Raw genomic sequence first — 19911 nt, 5'->3', positions numbered from 1 at the left:
GGGGTTGGCTCAGAAATTGACTTGCCTCACGAATGAGAGCAAGGGATTCCTCCTCAATTCATGTCATCCTCTTGGGCCTTCTGGTGGTAATACGGAAGGGAGGGACTTGGCTTTCTGTCAGGCTCCTGCTGGGCCCAGCCACCTCCTGTCTGCCGCTTGTCCCGGCCACCTCCTTTTTACCACTGGGCACGGCCTCCTCTTAGGCGAGCTTATCCTGTGTATAAAAAAAAAAAGGGACGTCCTTTTTATTTTTTGCTTCATCAATCGCACACAATTTTCTGTTTCTCACTTGCAAATTGATTTTTTTCACAAATATAAAAGGCTATCATTTTGACCCTAGCATTTTTCAAGCTGTTCTCCAAGATTTTATCTACATTTTGTCCACTACTGTATAGTGATATGTAAGCATAATATTTTGTGATTAAATCATAGATTTGTAAGCAATTCAAAGATTTTACTTTACATCATTAATATTAGGATAATCAATATTTCCTAAAATAAAATTAATACCTGGCTCCAGCTGGGCGCATCAACTTTTTCCAGGATTGAAGGGCCTGGTTCTTGCTGGAACGCCTCAGCTGGGGGTGGAGGGAAGGGTTGAAAGTGATTAGCTTGCTTTCATCTGATCATCCAGGAAACAGAATTTGTTGTAATACCACAGCTTGGGCACATAAATCTTATCTGCTGCTGCGCCTGATGTGCGGGACTTCTAGAACTTGTTGTGCTCCCACTTATACATATTACACATGATCCCAATTTTAGTTTCCACAAACCTAATGTCTGCCTTGGGGAGTCGAGTCTTCACAAACCCCAGAAGTGTCCCCAGTGTTACCTTCTGTGCTACTCTATTGGAATACAAAGGGTGCTTTAGCTCCCACAGGTTTCTGTTTGCACAATATAGTTCAATGAAATGGCTCATAAAAGCCTCCTCCTTAAAGGGATTAGGGTTAAATGTAGTATTTTTTTTTTTTTCTGAAAGACAATACACAAGACAAAAACACTGTCATTCCAAACTCACGGTGGTATATTTATCACAATATAGGCCACACCCACACACACAAGAATATAAAACACCTGTGGTCAATCCAAAGTCTCAGCATCTTGTCTCAATCTAGGCCTACATTTTGAAGCAGTATAGACCACTGTGATGGGCCAAGTTTGAATCTTACCTTCATTAAGGACGCTCGCTACTTCCGTTCGGACATACCTACAGCAGCGTACTAGCTTTACATACACTGCACATGTGTCAAGCGCCGCCTGCATTGCCCATGTCGCCTCCCCTGACGGTCCTTGTGACAAATTTTCTCCGCCCCTTCTCTTTTCGTTGCAGTGGGAGTATATACAGAATGGCAGAGACATTTTCAGGAACTAGCACGGAGGAAAGCCTGGAACCCCATACATCCAGATCCAGGAGGAGAAATGGTGGAGAGGGAGGACTATGATGGCAAAAATGGTCCATACCCCCGACCCAATTTGTGGAAGGACAGAATAATGTCCTCAGTTGTGTCCTCTCTGGAGCAGAAATTTGGGGTACGACAGGCTAAAGACCAATTGAGGAAGCGCTGTTCCGATATTAAAACAAGGGAGCCGGATCAGTATCGAAGAATTAAAAAGGTGCTTAAAAAAAAGTAAGTACTTGTCGTGCGTTCTTATTCTGATACTTAACTTGCATGCTGATCCATGGACTTTTCGTTTTATACTGTTTCGTGTCCATGATAGTTCGTAAATATCGTTTGTTTATACACAATGCTTGTAAATCGCGTTAATTTGCTAATAATACATACTATATTTGTAAATATTGTTTTTGTCTGATGTATTTAGCGAGTACAGGGTTATACATGCATTTTGGTCTGGATGATTTTTATTATTAAAATAAGTTTAGGAATTTGTATTAAGCTCAGTTTAGGATATTGTAGTGTAGATGTCTTTGAAGCTTTTTTGAACTTTATTCAGTGTAATGTAAGGAGAGGACAAAGCAGCTGTTTCAACATCTGGACTCAGGAGGGTTGAACACTCCTCCATCTGACATCCGGATGCTCTTCCCAACGTCCACGTCTAGAAAATAGTTTTATGCCGACACCACCACCATCAAGACTCCACTATGGAACCCCTTGTAGTTATAGTAGTAAGACCCCAAATGAGGTGGTGACACAAAACGTCGATCACCCCTCCACAGTTGGGGAAGTCCCAACGGTCAGCGAACTGGGAAGTCAGTGTCTGCCATTCCTGTGGCGTGGAAAGAAACTGTGCAGTCAAACACAAAAAATAAGTACTTTAATTTGCAAAGTTTATTTTATTTTTTAGACAAAAACATTTAACAGCTGTATAACATATATTTTTTATAAGTAGTCTTTCAATAAATAAAAGATAAGACCCACTTATCGGATTCCTCTACCCTGATGGCCCATAGAAAATTATGTGGGTGGTGGGGGGGTTCTAATTCATTTGAAGACCACACATTACACCTTAACCACTTTCAGACCGGACCATTTTGCTGGTAAATGACCAGAGGTCTTTTTACACTTTGGCACTGCGCTGCTTTAACTGGTAATTGCGCGGTCATGCAATGTTGTACCCAAACAAAATTTGCGTCCTTTTCTTCCCACAAATAGAGCTTTCTTTTGATGGTATTTGATTGCCTCTGCGATTTTTATTTTTTGCGATATAAACGTAAAAAGACCGCAAATTTTGAAAAAAAATGATATTTTCTACTTTTTGTTATTAGAAAAATCCAATAAACTCAATTTTAGTCATACATTTAGGCCAAAATGTATTCAGCCACATGTCTTTGGTAAAAAAAAAGTCAATAATTGTATATTTATTGGTTTGCGCAAAAGTTGTCACATCTACAAACTAAGGTACGTTTTCTGGAATTTACGCAGCTTTTAGTTTACGACTGCCTATCTCATTTCTTGAGGTGCTAAAATGACAGGGCAGTACAAAACCCCCCCAAATGACCCCATTTTGGAAAGTAGACCCCCTAAGGAAATTGATAAGAGGCATGTTGAGCCCATTGAATATTTTATTTTTTTGCCTCAAGCGATTGAATAATGACAAAAAAAAAATTTTTTTTTTTTTTTTACACAAAGTTGTCACTAAATGATATATTGCTCACACATGCTATGGGCGTATGTGAAATGACACCCCAAAATAAATTCTGCTGCTTCTCCTGAGTACGGGGATACCACATATGTGGGACTTTTTGGGAGCCTAGCCGCGTACAGGGCCCCGAAAACCAAGCACCGCCTTCAGGCTTTCTAAGGGCGTAAATTTTTGATTTCACGCCTCACTACCTATTACAGTTTTGAAGGCCATAAAATGCCAAGATGGCACAAAACCCCCACAAATGACCCCATTTTAGAAAGTAGACACCCCAAGCTATTTGCTGAGAGGCATGTTGAGTCCATGGAATATTTTATATTTTGCCACAAGTTGCGGGAAAATTACAAACTTTTTTTTTTTTTTTTTTTTTTTTTTCACAAAGTTGTCACTAAATGATATATTGCTCATGCATGCCATGGGCATATGTGAAATGACACCCCAAAATAAATTCTGCTGCTTCTCCTGAGTACGGGGATACCACATATGTGGGACTTTTTGGGAGCCTAGCCGCGTACGGGGCCCCGAAAACCAAGCACCGCCTTCAGGCTTTCTAAGGGCGTAATTTTTTGAGTTCACTTCTCACTACCTATTACAGTTTTGAAGGCCATAAAATGCCAAGATGGCACAAAACCCCCACAAATGACCCCATTTTAGAAAGTAGACACCCCAAGCTATTTGCTGAGAGGCATGTTGAGTCCATGGAATATTTTATATTTTGCCACAAGTTGCGGGAAAATTACAAACTTTTTTTTTTTTTCCACAAAGTTGTCACTAAATGATATATTGCTCACGCATGCCATGGGCATATGTGAAATGACACCCCAAAATAAATTCTGCTGCTTCTCCTGAGTACGGGGATACCACATATGTGGGACTTTTTGGGAGCCTAGCCGCGTACGGGGCCCCAAAAACCAAGCACCGCCTTCAGGCTTTCTAAGGGCGTTACAGTTTTGAAGGCCATAAAATGCCAAGATGGCACAAACCCCCCCCCCCAAATGACCCCATTTTAGAAAGTAGACACCCCTAAATTTAGGGGTACACTAGTGAGACTAGGTAATAAATGGCGGGTGCCCTGAAACTATAAAAAAATAACTAACCAACCAGCGTCACCTGTAACAGTTATATGGTGATCACTGGTGAAAGGGTTAACTAGGGGGCAATCAGGGGGCTTTATGCGGTAGTATATGGGGGTCCCTGGCGCTATAAAAAGCTGCGGCGAACCTAAATACCTACCTGCCTAACTAGCGTCACCTGTGACACTAATACAGCGATCAGAAAAACGATCGCTTATTAGGCTGGGTTCACACTGGAGCGATGCGGGAACGCCACGAATGCGCGGCGGGTTCCCGCATCGCATGCCTCCCGGCGGCAGTTCACACTGCCCTATGCGAACTGCTGGGAGTGTCAGTGAAATGTTAATGACACCCCCAGATCAGTTCGCATATCGCAGTGCGATCTGCAAACTTGGATCGCATGGTGTGAACACCCATGCGATCCGATTCTGCTGCGGACCAAAAAAAGGGTCCCGTGCGAGTTTGCGGCGGGTGCGACACGAATTCAGCCATACTATCTGTATAGCTGAACTCGAATCGCACAGAGATCGGATGTGATTTGCACTGCAGTGCGGTGCGAATCACATCCGTTCTCATAAACCGCTGCAATGTGAACCCAGCCTTAGTGACACTGGCGACGGGGGGTGATCACGGGGTTAAACCTTTATTGGGGGGGTTAGGGGGGTACCTTAGAACTAAAGGGGGCTAACCCTAACTGCCCTAACAGTTATTAGTCACAAATGACACCTGCCGGGTGATCAGGGGGTTAAACCTTTATTAGGTAATAAATGGCGGGTGCCCTGAAACTATAAAAAAATAACTAACCAACCAGCGTCACCTGTAACAGTTATATGGTGATCACTGGTGAAAGGGTTAACTAGGGGGCAATCAGGGGGCTTTATGCGGTAGTATATGGGGGTCCCTAGCGCTATAAAAAGCTGCGGCGAACCTAAATACCTACCTGCCTAACTAGCGTCACCTGTGACACTAATACGGCGATCAGAAAAATGATCGCTTATTAGGCTGGGTTCACACTGGAGCGATGCGGAAACGCCGCGAATCCGCGGCGGGTTCCCGCATCGCATGCCTCCAGGCGGCAGTTCACACTGCCCTATGCGAACTGCTGGGAGTGTCAGTGAAATGTTACTGACACCCCCAGATCAGTTCGCATATCGCAGTGCGATCTGCAAACTCGGATCGCATGGTGTGAACACCCATGCGATCCGATTCTGCTGCGGGCCAAAAAAAGGGTCCCGTGCGAATTTGCGGCGGGTGCGGCGGGTGTGGCGGGTGCGGCGGGTGCGGCGAATGGCTGAACTCGAATCGCACAGAGATCGGATGTGATTTGCACTGCAGTGCGGTGCGAATCACATTCGTTCTCATAAACCGCTGCAATGTGAACCCAGCCTTAGTGACACTGGCGACGGGGGGTGATCACGGGGTTAAACCTTTATTGGGGGGGTTAGGGGGGTACATTAGAACTAAAGGGGGCTAACCCTAACTGCCCTAACAGTTATTACAGTCACAAATGACACCAATGCAAAAAAAAAAAAAAAAAAAAAAAAAAATGACATTGGTGTCACTGTGACTGGGGGGGCAGGGGTAATTGGGGGGGTGATCGGGGGGTAAAGGGGGGGTGTGAGTGTGCCTGGCATGTTCTACTGTGTGTGGGATGTGTTGGTGCAACTCACTGATCCGCTCTCCTCCGTGTCGGAACGAAAAATACCGACACGGAGGAGAGAATACATCACTTCCTCTCCTGTGTTTACATTACAGGAGAGGAAGTGATGTCACCGAGGATTTCCATTCGTCGGGAGCGATCGCGAGGGGGTGGCCATGAATGAATGGCCGTCCCCTCGTCCGGGATCGCTCCCGAACGAAAACCGACCGCCGCAGGCACCGGGCGGGGGCCCGATCGGGCCCCCGACCCGCGGGAGGCAAATCACGTACATGTACGTGCTTATGCCTGCCCGTGCCATTCTGCCGACGTACATCGGCGTGAGGCGGTCGGCAAGTGGTTAAGACATTTAAGAGGGTGGGGAAGGGTAAAGCAGTACAATGGAGCAGACAATATAAATTGTTAAAAAGGAACTACTAGGCTATGGGTGTATATGAGCCCAGAATTGCATGTTGGGGAGGTTAGTGAAGGCAAATATGCATGTAGGCCACAAAAGGAGAAATGAAAAATAAACACATTTTAAAAATGCATGCATTAATATAAAGGTCACAGCATATTCCTGTCATGGATATTAAGTAATGATGAAATTAATACAATATATTAGCAAACATACAATACATGTAGTGTTAAAGAAGAAAAATTGCCTTTAATATATAGTCCTTCTGCAGGACCTGAATAATGGCAGAACAGGTCTCTAAGATAATGATCCCCAGAGCCTGGGGGGAGATGCCTGCCGTGAACTTGAGGTCCCGCAAGCTGCTCCCTGTCGCCAAGTAGCGCAACCTGGCGACTAGCCTCTGCTCCGGAGTGATGGCTTGCCTCATGCAGGTATCCTGCTTGCTGATATAAGGGGTCAGCAAAGCCAACAAGCTGTGAAAAACTGGGTCCGTCATCCGGAGATCATTTCTGAAATCCTCAGGATTATTCTCATGGATCTCACCGATCAAAGGCATGTGCGAGAATTGGTCACACTGGCACAGCCAATTCTTTGTCCATGAACTCCTCCTTGCCCTGTTCATGGTCTGGGCTCATGTCAAAGTATTAACCCAAACACCAAGCCCCCATACAGCAAAAACTCGAACGAGTACATGGCTTCAAAATGGTCGGCTGGTCAAACAAACTTAAACAAACGCACTGAAGAACAGCAAGGCCTATGAAGAGCAACCTGAAGAGCAGGAAGGAGCGAACCAGAACCACCTGCTATACAGGTACGAACTGATCCAGATGCAAACCTCACAAGCACAAACTGAACCGCAGAAAACTATCAAAATAAGCTGAAGTCTGAAAAGTGTGAATCGTCTCTAACCAAACTTCTACTAACACGAGATTAGCAGAAGGAGCCCAAAGGGTGCCGTACTGGGTCTTGGACTTCCGTTATCTAGTCCCCTCATGTGCTGTAAGTCATCGCTTTAGAAAACGCCAGACTTTTGGGAGCGATCTTGTGTGGCCAAGTCCATTCACTGGAAAGTCTGGCGGATCTCCGCTGGAAAGTCCGGCAGATTGTCTGCTGGATAGTCCAATCGTGTGTACGCGGCATTAGAGCTGCCGCCACAGATGTAAGTGTTCTAGCCGGCCTGCAGGCCGTTCCCACCACTGTATACATTCTCCATGTCTATCCTACGATCCATCGGATCTATAAAGCACACCAAATCCTCGAGAGGTAGCATTATATGACGAGCCAGTCTTTGCAATGAGACGTCCACCTTAGGAGTAGTATCCCATAATTCAGCATCTTTGGTGCAAAATGCATACAATTTTTGAAGCTCTATTGTGGACGTTTAACTTCCTTATCGGGCTCTTCTCAGCACTAACATACTAATAACACACTAATCATCAAAAATTATTAGACCTCTGCCATGTCATCCTCCTGTGGCTCTGGAGTCATCTCAGACTGGCATACCGAAGTTTATATGATCAAACGGCCATAGGTGGAGCTGTAAATTGCCCTGATGGACTCACTGTCATGTGAGGTGTTCAGATGGGATGCCTCACACAGGGGTTGATGAGATTGCACAGAAGAATAGCTTTCTATGGAATCCTCATCACCTTGTCTTGTGGTTTCTGCTTTCCAGCTTTCACTCATGTACTTCAACACTTCCGAAGGTTGACTTCTTTTAGTATAAGTACAGTCAATGTCCAAAAGATCATTTAACATCCACCATATCCCAGAACCAACCTTAGTCAAAATTTCAGGAAAACTATGCATCTGGATATTGCTTTGCCATTCAACAAACTGTTTTATATTTGTCATAGTTTGGGAACGGCATCCTCCCAGGGAAACTCTCCTGTAAGTAGGCAATAGATGACCACCCAAAACGACCAAACATCAAGGCAGCCATCCACAACAAGGCCATCTGATGTTTCAACTTTGCACATTTCTGGAGCCATGAAGGACATGGTGCCACACTTGCCTCTAATCACTGTCCCTTTTGACCTTAGCAAGGCCAAAGTCTGCGAGCTTGATGAAATGGCAGTCCTGATCAAAAACGAAAACATTATCTGGCTTCACATACATGTGTACCAGTCATTTTGCTGCTATGAATTCAAGAGCATAGGAGACAACTTTTTACGGCATCTTCTGGAATTCCAACCTAAAAAAATAAAAAACAACCAAGATACAATAGATATATAAATACAGTACAGTAGCATATAAGGGGGAAATCAGAATTTCCCACTTCTGAATATTTTCCCAGAAACAATAAAATTGTATGCATAACAATACGTAAGTGCTAGGAACAAGTACAAATGGAACAAAAGGTCATTGTAAATCTTTCAACGTGGACACCTCCACTAATGTCAGCTAAGAGTGTTTCCTCTCACTTCCTGTTGCATCCCTGGGAGAGGAAGTGAAAGGAAATCTACAGGAAATGTTTCCAAAATACAGACAGCATAAAATAAATTGACATGAGTTTAAACTCTTAACTCTATAAACATCTTTAAAACAAAAAAAAAAAAAGCTTGGTCATGGAATATCTTTTTGTACTTAAATTTGGTATAATCATGGAGAACAGATCACCAAGAGGTGCCAGTTCTTGGGCAAAAAAGTGGTCGGTGGTGGTGAAGGCGGGGCCACAGCATTCAATGATGTTGGAATGAACTGAAAGTAAAAATGAAATGCTGAACTCTCAAAGGAAAGACTGCAGTGTGTTTCTGATTTATCCATGACCTTCAATGCCATTCTTCGACCTGTGCAAAAAAAAAAAAAAAAAAAAGTTTTACCTTAGTTCAAAAAATAACAAACATTAATCTGGTATTTTCTCATGTTTCACTTGACATTACTATCTAATAAGATTTGTTGCTCTGAAATTGAGAATACATTATGTAAGGGTAGGGAGAGTCACCCTTTAAGTTTATACTTTTCTTACTAAATTTAGACTCTGCTTGAACAGATATTTACTGAAGTTTAGTGAAACACCATGCTTTGCAAGTTACTTCTGAAGTCTGCAAGAAACAGGATGCATTTGTGGTCAGAGCCAGCTTTAGAATTTTATAGGAAGTAGAAAATATTCATAAGTTGAAATGAAATTATTGTAGACAATTTTTAAGATCATGAAATATATTTTTATACATATGAGTCTGGGGACGTTTTATCAAAAATTCCCCTAAAAATTCTGCTTAATGTATGACGTACTAAATGTCAATGTTTTATGATTGGTTATGTCTTGTCTAATCCTGATTGGCTGACAATGCAATGTTTGAAGCACATAAAAGTGGTATCCAGGAAGTAAAGAACGTAGTCATGATAATCCTCAACTCATGTGATTGTCTGATTTTACCCAATCAATTGAAAGGGCTTTCCAGTGATCACTAAAGTCCAGCTTGAGCTAATCAAGGAGGGGCGCACCTTACAGAATAAAGGGTCAGGTAGCACCCATGGGTTTCGAACCCCGCAGGATTACAGAAGGACAGTATTTCGAGAAGTAACCACTGAGCTATTTGCTGACCCTGTAAGGTGCTCCCCTCCTTGATTAGCTCGAGCTGGACTTTAGTGATCACTGGAAAGCCCTCTCAATTTCTTGAGAAGCTTCAGTGAGGTGATGATGATGAGTCCCAAAGGGACTCCTTCTAATCTCCCTACATTTCTTCAGCTACCTTTTCTTCCTTCCCATCAGACTCCACATCTATGATCTGTAGCTACTTTTTATCTTACGCCAAAAGTGGGTGTGTATCTAATTACTATGCAGCTGATGATGTCATATGGCAATGTTTATACATTTCCATGGCAAACCCCGACCAAGGCGCTACAGACAAGACTTACAGATTCTCATCATAAGACAGAAAAACTATGTCTTATTCATGGTCTATGAACTCTGATTTAACTTTTAAATAGAGATACAAGATGGTTTTGGGTTTGCTCAAAGCCTCAATGAAAATATACATAATATAAAGGTGTGTGTGAGATATATATATATATATATATATATATATATATATATTAATATAATCTTTTAACCCCAAATGTTCTGACAAATCCCCCCACATTTCTTAGGATGTCCAATGCTGTTCTCCAGAATTGTAAGAAAACAGGTGTACACAAATTTAATTGTTTAAAGGATATGGCCATATTATTTTTCATTATTCTTGAAGGACGTTTCTTTCTTCATCCATATGATAAAGAAATGTTCTTGTATGACTTGGATTTTTCTTGATGGATTCAAGTCTCTATGGAAACAAAATGAACCGTTGCAGTAGTGGTGTACGCCCCCCCCCCCCCCTTTATCCAAATGCAATAAAAAAAAAAAAAAACTGGTAAACCAGCAATTGAAGAAACTCTTCAGTGAATCCACTCTTGTATTATTACAAGCTCAAAATGGGATATATTGCCTCTCTTTTCAATGGATATTCTGGGATTCAAGCACACAAGGGACTTTTGCAAACAAATCTTTCTTTTCGGCAACGAAGAAAATTTGAGTACTGTCCGTAATACTTTTTTTATTTGCACTAACATACAATTTTTCAGGACAAGCTTTCGGGGTATGTCCCCTTCTTCAAGGTTGGACCTTGAAGAAGGGGACAATACCCCCGAAAGCTTGTCCTGAAAAATTGTATGTTAGTGCAAATAAAAAAAGTATCACAGACAGTACTCAATTTTCTCTCACAATTGCACTAATACGGCTACAATCACATTAAGTATTTTCGGCAACGCAAATCCTGGAACGTCTTGCTTCATGACTCCTGATGAAGGATTCGGTTTGGTGACAGGTTCCATCCGTAACTGGGCATCACGGATTATCATGCAAATGATTGCTGTGTCCTTTTGGCATGTCAACTTTGTCTTTACCAATCAACAATCTGGTCTGGATGGTGGTTTGGTGACAGGTTCCCTCCGGAACTGGACGCCAAGGATTAACATCATCCAAACGGTCGCTGTGTCTTTTGGCATGTTCTCTTTGCCTTTACTAATCAACAATCTGGTCTAGATTGTCAATCCTTTTCTATTTAAGTAAATAGACAGTATGAATATGTATTCTTAATCAATTACATTTTCTAACTATGATCTCTATTTCTATCTCTATTTTAGAGAGAGAGATAATTAAAATATAATCAACCAATTGCTATATCTATCGAACTAATATCATCAATGATCTAATGATCATATTCTGCCATGATTGGCAGGATCAACTTAAATGGTGAAGTATAAGATTTGAAGATCTGTAAGTTAGGAGAGAATTATCACAATGTCAAATTATTATATGTACATTGTCTTGATCCTCATATGTCTCTTCTTGTACATTACCTTCCAGCATTCTTAGTTGGAACCTAGGATACAATTAAATATTTTATACCATACCCAAACATGTTCTCAATTCAACTGATATCGGCAGATACTCTTAACCTCGTCACAGCCTCCATTTTCTTCTTGTGTGAGACTTAGGCCGCAAACCTTAGGCCTCAGGAGAGGAACCTTGGAGCGACACCATGGTCTTTCTGAAATGAAATGGTAAAAACCCGCTTCTCTCAGCCTGTTAAGAGCATATCTAATCTCTGGTACATGCTTTTCAAACATTATGCTATTCAACAAAAATATATCATCCACATATGTTAGACTTTCCCTTGAAGGTACATCAGGCAATGGCCTTATGTAAAATAACAAAAAAAAACAAATCAAATCCAAAACCTAAATCTATATAACCAATTAACATTCTGTTCCAATTATATTTATTACCACCTCTAAATGCCAGCTTGTATGGGTCTTCAGGACTTACCTGAATGTCCAACCATCATTGAGCATCATCATGTGTAATGAAGTACTTTAGCGTATGACCCCTGTTATAACCTCCCTTTTAAACTCTGTTTTTTTTTTAACTCACCACTTTGACCAGTTCCACTTACACAAAGTTATATAGACCTCAAGCACCTGTGCCCAATTAACCACTCCCCTTAATTAGTAGGCTGAAGGAAGCAAAGGAAAAAAAAAACTGTTTTAAAAAGTGTCAGAAAATGGTATTAAAAAGCTACAAGGAAAAGCCACAAAAAGAACCTAAAAATGCAACCCAGCAGTCAAAAAGCAATACTTGTTCACACGCCACTCAAGGCTCCATTGTTTAGCTTCCAATCAACAGTTGGAAGCTAAATATGCAATATGCTAGCAATGGAAATACGCTAGATAATTATAGAGAATATATGACAAAAGAACATCAAAGATACTTATCACTATTGAAAAGGATTTCAAATTTAATGTGTACTTTCACAGAGTGACACTGTGAGTGCACAAGTAGCAGTGTGTCAACGTCCCAATAATGGATGTATAGAAGCTAAAAACTACAGAAAGTGGACTTTAAAGGCACACAGGCCATATAGAAGTAATTGGGTATATTGGTATAGAAATTTAATCGAAGAAAATTATTACATATAAATACATACAGCTTGTGCTATGTACCCCACATATACACTTTTGACACCATTTTAATCAAATGTAAAAAGTAAGGTAATACGTCCAACAGGGCGATAATTGCAATTCCTGTAGTGTTATCCAGATAGAGATTCTAATGAATAGATATATAGAGGGGTATAACGAATGAATATATAATCAACATAGCATACACAACTTGAAATAGTGAACAAAAAATATAAAATTGCTCCAATAGGGTCAGTTGGCCATAAGCTACGCCCACTAAAAAGTGATGGGCCACCTGGAGTCAATAAGCAAAGACATGTTAAATACAACATATGAGGGTTTTTAATAATATACTGAGTTGACATTACTGAGCAAAAATGTAAGTGTACGCAGTAGACTGAGCAAATGATGTAGGTAAGGTCTAAACCACCAAAAGAAAATAAATATGAATGGTGTTCACACTTTAGTTAGTAGAAACATAAATGACATGAAAACTATTGGGGAATAACAAATACCAATAGGTAATAGGAGTAAAATTTTAAAAGATATATAAATCTATTGCTCAAAAATGTCTTTGCTCAGATTCAACCTATAGATTGCTCAGCAATCTCTAGGTTCAAGAATAATTGCTTATATCAAAAAATACAAATCATGATGCTAAAAAGCACACACATAAATAAGAAAAATAAGCCATAGAGCTTACCATGTAATCATCAGACGCAGAAATAGTAGTGTGATGCATTGCTGGTAAGCAAAGTTATACGGATATCTCCAGGGAGAAGTAGGAACTAGCACAGGGTTAAAGATGCACATGTGCTGGTAATGCAGACCAGCAAAAGTGGCACCAGTGTTGCCTTCTGGGCTGCACGGTTGAAATATAAAGGGTGCTTTACCTTCCATAGGTTTCTATGCGTGTGATAAAGTTCAATGAACTTGCTCAGAAAAACCTCCTCCTTAACCACTTAAGGACCAGGCCTCTTTTTCAGACTTGGTGTTTTCGTGTTTAAAACTGTTTTTTTTGCTAGAAAATTACTTAGAACCCCCAAACATTTTATATTGTTTTTTTTCTAACACCCTAGAGAATAAAATGGCAGTCATTGAAATACTTTGTTTTACACCGTATTTGCGCAGCGGTCTTACAAGCGCACTTTTTTTTTATATTGTGAAAGATAATGGTACGCCAAGTAAATTGATACCCAACATGTCACGCTTCAAAATTGCGCCCGCTCGTGGAATGGCGTCAAACTTTTAGCCTCAAAAATCTCCATAAGCGACATTTAAAAAATTCTACAGGTTGCATTTTTTGCGTTACAGAGGGGGGTCTAGGGCTAGAATTATTGCTCTCGCTCTACCGATCGCGGCGATACCTCACATGTGTGGTTTGACCACCGTTTTCATATGCGGGCGCTACTCACGTATGCGCCTGCTTCTGTGCGCAAGCTCGTCGTGACGGGGTGTTTTTAAAAAAAAAAATGTTTTTTTCTTATTTATTTTAATTGATTGTATTTATTTTTACACTGTTTTTTTAAAAAAAAAATGGATCACTTTTATTCCTATTACAAGGAATGTAAACATCCCTTGTAATAGAAAAAAGCATGACAGGGCCTCTTAAATATGAGATCTGGGGGCTCAAAAAGTCCTCAGATCTCATATTTGGGCTAAAATGCAAAAAAACAAAAAAAAAACAATCTGACATTTAAAAAAAATATACCTTTAAGAGGTATGGGCGGAAGTGACGTTTTGACGTCGCTTCCACCCTCCTATGGTATAGAGACGAGTGGGGGCCATCTTAGCCTCACTTGTCTCTATGCCCAGCTAGTAAGAGGACCCGATCGCCTCCGCCGCTACCGACGGCTCCGGTAAGCGGCGGAAGGTGCGGTAGGGAGGCGGGAGGGGGGGTGGCACCTCTCCCGCTGGCCGATAGCGGTGATCTCGCGGCGAACCCGCCGCGGAGACCACCGTTATCGTACAGCCGACCGCCGCCTGAAGAGATGGATATCTCGGTTGTGGCAGCAGCTGCTGCCGTTACCGAGATATCCCTCTTCAAAAATAGGACGTACATCGTCGTGCGGTGGTCGGCAAGTGGTTAAAGGGGTTAGGATTATATCTTGCCATGTTGGTATTCTGAAAGACAATACACACGACAAAAACACTAATGTCAGTCCAAACTCACAGTATTTATTATTTTTCTCACAATATTGGTGAGACACACCCACCCACACACCACTCCCACACAAGAATGTAAAACATCTATGTATAATGCAAAGTCTCATCATTTTGTCCCAGTGTAGGCCTAAAACTCAAAACGGTAAAAAAAAAAAAAAAATTGATGTGCCATGTTAGAATCTTACCCCTCGTCAGTGTAATAGCTTTATATACACTGCACATGCGTCAAGCTCCGCCTGTGTTGCCTATGTCGCCCGCCCCCGACGTTCCTTGTGACCAAATTTCCCCGCCCCTATTCCCTTCATTGTGCTGTGGGAGAGTAAATAGAGAAAGATGGACACATTTTCAACAAGCAGTGCGGAGGAAAGCCCGGAACCCCATACATCCGGATCCAGGAGGAGATTTAAGGCCACCAACATGACATTTGAAGAAATGGTGGCGATGGTGGACATCTTGAGAAAAGAGGACTATGATGGCAAAAATGGTCCCTATCCCCGACCCAATTTGCGGAAGGACAAAATAATGTCTTCAGTTGTGAGCACTCTGGAGCAGAAATTTGGTGTCCGAAGGGCTAAAGATCAATTGAGGAAGCGCTGGTCCGATATAAAATCGAGGGAGTCGGATCAGTACAGAAGAATTAAAAAGGTGCTTAAAAAAAGTAAGTACTTGTGCGTTCCTATGCTAATACTTAACTTGCATGCTGATCCATCATCGTTATCGTTCGTATAGTCAAATGTATGTAAATAGCGTGAATTTGCAGATAGTACATACAGTGTTTGATACATAAAATTGTTCGTTTGTCATAAAGAAATTAACTGTATTTAGCTGGTACAGGGTTATATTTTTATTATTGTCAGGATAAATTGTATTGTCACACTCTGTTGTGTAGATGTCTTTAGAGCTACAAATGTTTTAGAACTTTATTCAGTGTAATGTAAGGAGAGGGCACAGCAGCTATTTCAACATCTGGAATCGAAAGCACTAGTGTAGTGTGGGACACCATAGAAATTTATTTTAGGGTAACCCACACAGGGACTCCAGGGGATGCTTTGGGTGTCTCCATCTGTGAAACTTGGCCAAAAGATTTAAAGTATTGCAGTTTGGTTAAAAGGGAATTGTAATCATGTCTTCAACTAGGATCTTGTAACAAACAGCTAATAATTGGACACCACTTTGAACCAATGTTTCATGTTCCTATTTCTGGACTCAAATATCTGTGTGCTTAAAAGTATACCTTTTGTTTCATTCTCATAGGGAAACAAACACTCAGACATGAGTCCGAGGATCCCAGGACCCCCCAACCTCACCAGCCTGATTGGGCAGTTAGCCCAAGCCCACGTGAGGATGTGGAGGAAGAAGAGGTGGTGGAAGTGGTTGAGATATGCACCCCACCAAGTGAGTGTCTGGCAACCCATCTTAAGGTAATCAATTAATGGCTGCATATTTTTACACAATTGTTTTTCTCTACACAATTTTTAGGTGATGATCTGGTTGTGGAAGGGCAAGCCGCGGAGCCATTTTCAACTGACAAAGCACAGAGACTCATTGGGCAGATCATGGCCTGGAATGGGCACATCGACGGTTTGCACAACCAGCTACAATCCATGCGCAGCCAAATGGACACTATGCAGATTCAGTTGTACACCATGCAGCAGGAAATGAAGAACATGATCAATGTTTTGGGGAGAATCTAATCCCCTTTTCAGTAAAAAAAAAAAAAAAAATGGTTATTGTTCATTTCCTTGCAAAATCTGAACAATATTTGTTAACTTGTTGAAGGATTTTAGAGGCCAAATTTTGAAGATGCACATGGTGTGTCAACCTGTGCTATGTGCCATCAGGGGATCTAGTAGGTGAGAGGAAGGGATTGCTACCCACAAAACATGTCCATTGATCCCGCATGATGGGAGATAGACACAAATGGATAATGTCAACCTGTGGTATCTTCAAAATTTGGCTTTTACATCAACCTTGTTGTTTTTTTACATGCTGAAATTTGTAAGTTCCAGAGTTGTGCATTTGATTTTTCATTTTTTTGTTAAGACAAACCCTGTTTTAAATTTGACCAAAAAAAAAAAAAAAAAAATTATATATATATATATATATATATATATATATTCTAGTTTACCCCAAAATATATATTTTTGATTGATTTAAAAAAAAAAATGCACATGTTTGAATGTGCACTAATAAAAATGTTAAACAACAACAATGTGTTTCAATGCTCAATACCAGTTTGGAAAGTAATTTTGTGTTTTCAGTGACAAAGGGGCTTATTTACTAAAGGGAAAACCACTTTTCACTACAAGTTAACTAGGAGAACCTAGGAGACAGCCACAAAGAAAAGCAAACAAGAAGAAAAACTAAAGATTTTATCAGACAACAATTTATTTTTTAAGAAAAGTAAATTTTTAAAGCTCAGCTGGCATTGCAATCGCCCCCCTACCATTAAAATAGTTGACATTTTGGTCACGCACTTGATGTGTTGTTTGGGGGGCCAGGACGGCCAGCATCCAGGCCTGCGAGTTGTGGTGATTGTCTGGCCTCAGTTGCAAGTAATATTTGCCAGAATGTCTCCTAAAAAAGTTATGGAGAACATAGCAGCAGAGGATTACATGTTTCAGTTTGTACCCTGCAAGGTTTATGGATGTTAAAAACAGATGGAACCGGCTGGCCATAATCCCGAAGGCATTCTCAACAACCCTTCTTGCTCTGGCCCACCGGTAATTAAAATCCCTCCTCTCTGGGATGAGTGTCCTTTCTGAGAACGGCCTCATCAGATGGTCACCCAGACTGAAGGCTTCATCATCGGCGATGAAAACAAAGGGGAGGTCCTCACATTATCCACATCTGGTGGCAATCCCAGGCCACCAGTCTGGAGACGATGGCAGAACTCCGTCTGGTTAAACACTCCTCCATCTGACATCCGGCCGTTCTTCCCCACATCCATGTATAAAAAAAAAATCATATTGTGCCGACACCACCGCCATGAACCCCTTGTAATTCCAGTAGTAAGACCCCGAATGGGGTGGTGGCACAATCCGCACATATTTTCCATCGATCGTCCGTCCACAGTTGGGAAAGTTCCAACGGGTAGCAAACTCTGAAGCCATAGTCTGCCATTCCTGTGGCGTGGAAGGAAACTGTGGAGTCAAACACAAAAAAGATTATAAGTACTTTAAAACATTTTAAAATTAAATGTTAACAAATTAAAACATTTTGGAACAACAGGAGTAAAACATTTTTTATAAGTAGTCTTTCAAAAAATCTAAGATAAGACCCAATTCTCAGATTCCTCACCCCTCTGATGACCCATGGAACATAATTTATGTGGGTGGGGGGGGGGTTCTAATTAATTTGAAGACCACAAATTACACCTGAAGACATTTAAAAGAGGGTGTGGGGGGGGGGGGGTTCTAATTAATTTGAAGACCACAAATTACACCTGAAGACATTTAAAAGAGGGTGTGTGGGGGGGTCTTATTAATTTAAAGACCACACATTACACCTGAATACATTTAAAAGAGGGTGGGTTTCTAATTAATTTGAAGACATTTAAAAGAGGGTGGGGGTTCTAATTAATTTGAAGACCACACATTACACTTGAAGACATTTAAAAGAGTGTGGGGGTGCTAAAACAGTACAATAGAGATGGCAATATAAATTGTTAAAAAGGGACTAGGCTATGGGTGTATATGGGATCAGGATTGCATGCTGGGGAGGTTAGTGAAGGCAAATACGCATGTAGGACACACAAGGAGAAATGAAAAATAAACTAATTAGAAAAATGCATGCATGGATATAAAGGGGACATTCACAGAACATTCCTGTCATGGATATAAGGTAATGATGAAATTAATACAATACATACAATACATATTGTAATGGAAATTTGTAGGTTCTGTATATAATTGTATTCTATTTTATATGTATTGCACAATGCCCTCACTGTGCACACGGCACTAACAATGTTTTCAGTACATGTTTTGCATTCTTTCAAGTCCTGATTAGAATTAGCCTGCCTATGTAACGCCCCTTGTTACCATAAACGTACAATTGTAATATTAATGTGATACCTACGTAATCATGTGTATAAAAGCCTTCAAATGGGAGGACTTGATTTGGACAGCAGCGGATAAACGTGAGACGTATCTTCAGATATGGACCCGTTGGAACCTATTCAAGTATTCAGATGCAGGGAGACCCTTATTTGACGCCTGACATGTTAAATAGTGTATGTTACCCGGGGGCTCTACTATTAAGCCTAGAGACCCTGCGACCTGCCTCTACAGATTTGTCTACCCGTTACCCCTTCCTCCCTTCCCTCTCCCTCTTCCCCCCTCCTTCCCCCAATCCCTGTCTCTACTTATTGCTTCTCCTTCTTTATTTTCAGACTATCCATACTCTCTGTTTTCTCTGGTGATTCCAGTTTACGTAATTTACATTGCGCAGTGGTGATATATGGTTGTGGTCAATTATATATGTATGGAGGATGGTTATCAAAGTGGCTACTTTCAATATATGTCTGTGCATTTCACCGTGCCCTCGGGCAACCATTGATATTCGATCTGAGCTGGATTTTGTCTTCCACCGGTGCTGCGCACCTGTTTTCACCAATCTCTGTTACCTATATGATATGGTCACCAGACTGTTTGTTTTTTCTTCTTTGTTCTATGTACCGATAAATTAATCAAACTATATTTGGAAAAAAAAAAAGCCTTCAAATGCGTCATAATAAAGGAGAACAGTTATTTGGAAAGATGCTGAGCGTATCTTTTGTGTCTGTTCCCTACTGCAGTAGTTATTAATTTGGAACCACTAATCAATATGAGGATAGGAGTTGCCTATCATCAAAATAACCATTTCAATATAATGTAATGTTAAGAGCTAAAACTTACCTTTAATATAGTCCCTTTGCAGAACCTGTCTCTAGGATAATGATCCCCAGAGCCTGGGGGGAGATGCCTGTTGTGAAATTGAGGTCCTGCCGGCTTCTCCCTGTTGCCAAGTACCGCAGCGTGGCGACGAGCCTCTGCTCCGGAGTGATGGCTTGCCTCATGCAGGTATCCTGCCTG

The sequence above is a fragment of the Lithobates pipiens genome, unplaced genomic scaffold (genome assembly GCF_037356315.1).
Source record: "Lithobates pipiens isolate NorthernLeopardFrog02 unplaced genomic scaffold, aLitPip1_a1.2 Scaffold_19, whole genome shotgun sequence".
In the NCBI taxonomy this organism is placed as follows: domain Eukaryota; kingdom Metazoa; phylum Chordata; class Amphibia; order Anura; family Ranidae; genus Lithobates; species Lithobates pipiens.
Note: the sequence above shows the minus strand (reverse complement) of the source record.